This window comes from Rattus norvegicus, chromosome 1 (genome assembly GCF_021556685.1).
Source record: "Rattus norvegicus strain SHRSP/BbbUtx chromosome 1, alternate assembly SHRSP_T2T, whole genome shotgun sequence".
Lineage (NCBI taxonomy): Eukaryota > Metazoa > Chordata > Mammalia > Rodentia > Muridae > Rattus > Rattus norvegicus.
Window position 1 is genome coordinate 70,028,987 of NC_141534.1, and position 2,596 is coordinate 70,031,582.

Here is a 2,596-nt window from a genome sequence, read left to right on the forward strand (position 1 = left end):
AAAAAGAAAGCAAAACCAAACAACACATATGCACACACATACACACACAGACACAGACACACATACTCACACAAACATACACAAGCATATAGTATATTCATCTGTAATCTTAATAAATTGGTAACAATGCAATATAAGTAAACAAAGATGTTCAATACAAAAAAATGTTAAAAACTGTATGATTTTACTCACAGTATATTCTTGAAATGACATAATTAAAGACTTAAATTCCGGTTGTCAGTGGCTTTAGGGAAAGAAAGAGGAACTTAGTTATGACTATTTCTGAGAATTTATCTTTTTGATGGGATAATCCTATACTTTGAGTCCAAAGCATAAAATTAAACATATAAAAAGGCTGTTGAACATTGATTAAAGTAATGATATTTCTCAGTGGCAACATCCTAGTAACAGTACAACAATAACTGGATTTATGCAAGGTGTTTTGAATTTGGGAAACCAGCGAAGGGCATATAGAATCTCTCCACATGCTTACCAGGACATGACAATCTACAGTTTAAGAAAAAGCTTCTATATGGGTGTTCCCCTCCCAACTCTCCCCCTATTGCCGCCCTCCCCCCATAGACTAGTTCACTGGGGGTTCAGTCTTGTCAGGACCAAGGGCTTCCCCTCCCACTGGTGCTCTTACAAGGCTATTCATTGTTACCTATGAGTTTGGAGCCCAGGATCAGTCAATGTATAGTCTTTGGGTAGTGACTTAGTCCTATATAGAAGGGGACAGAGAGGAATTAAGGGGATGTTGGCCAGGAAACCGGGAAAGGGAGTAACAATTGAAATGTAAATAAGAAATAATCAAGTTAATAAAGATGGAGAAAAAAGAAAAAGCTTTGCATTAACAGACCTCCAGTATTGTGTTCTCCAAGTAAGTATAACTAGCAGAAAAAAAGACTAATTGGCTCATGGTATTTTATAAAGCTCAGCTTAATCTTACTCTCATTGGTCATTAATTTTGTGAACTGGAAAAGTTAACACCAAGAAAACCACTGAGGGAAAAATATGTTTTAAACCTAGGAATATTTAATGTTCTCTTTTGTTGTGTTTTGTTTTTTTAAACAACTGTTCATTTATTGAATAGTGGGCATACAGCCCATAAGAACACAAGGTGTGCATTTTGAGGAGAGCAAATGTACACTTCAGCCATTGGTAAACCTGTTGAGTCTGCAAGGAAGTTCAGATGGTATCCAAGGAAGAGGCATGGATGACTTAGCTGTCTATGGTGGCTAAGATTCCAAGTGCGAAGTCTTTGGAAACAGATTTACTTTTTGTTACTCAGGAATTACACCAAAGATAAGAGAAGAAAAAATAAAAACAGGAAAAAGTTACTACCCCTAACAGTAAGTCAAGGGGCAATTTTTGCATTTATTCTTTTGTAGAGGCAGTTTTAACTTTTCACTTGCTTCGTGCTTCAGGGCCAATTTTCTGGGGAACCTTCAGATTTATTTCCAGAATGGTTGTACCAGTTTGCAATCCTACCAGTAATGGAGGAGTGTTCCTCTTTCTCCACATTCTCACCTGAATATGGCATCAACTGTGTTTTTGATCTTAGCCAATTTGATTGGTGTAAGGTAGAATCAAAGTGTTATTTTGACTTCATTTCCCTGATCACTAAGGGCTTTGAATATTTCTTTATATGCTTCTCAGATATCCTAGATTCCTCTATTGTGAATTCCCTTTATAGTTCTATATCCAGTTTTTGATGGTTTGCGTGTTTTTTGGAGGCTAGCTTCTTGATTTCCTTTCATATTTAGGATATTATCTTTCTATCAGATGTAGGGTTAATGACATTTTTACCAATGTGTAGATTGCCTATTTGACCTATTGATTACGTCCTTTTCCTTGAAATGACTTTGCACTCCCCCAATATACTGAAATGTCACTGTGAAGGCATGAAGTGGGGTGGTTGACGAAGGGGAACACCCTTATAGAAGAAGTGGGGGAGGGATGGAATAGGGGCTGAAGGGAAAACAGTAAAGAGAATATCATTTGAAATGTAAATAGAAATACCCAATAAAATAGTTTCATGAGGTCCCATTTGTCAATTCTTGATCTTAGAGAGTGAGCCATTGGAGTTTTGTTTAGGAAATTTCTGCTCTGCAAATAAGTTTAAGGTTCGTTCCTACTTTCCCTTCCATTGGAGTCAGGGGATCTTGTTTTATGTTGAGGCACTTTATCCACTTAGACTTCAGCTTTGTGCAAGATGACAAATACAATTCTATTTTCATTTTCCTACATATTGACCACCAGTTAGATCAGAACTTTACTGAAAATATTTTCTTTTTTCATTGCATATTTTTGGCTTCTTTGTCAATGATCAAATGTACATAAAGGTGTGGTTTTATTTCTACATCTTAAGCTTTATTCCATTGATAAACCTGCCTGTCTCTATATAAATACCAAGCAGTTTTTCTCTCACTATTGCTCTGTTGTATAGCTTGAGGTCATGAAGGGTGATCCACTTAGAAATGCTTTTTTATTGTTGGATATTTTATTTACTTACATTTCAAATGTTATACATTTTCTCTGCTTCCCCTCTGCAAACTTCCTATATTGTTCTTCCTTCCCCCTGCTTCTATGAGGG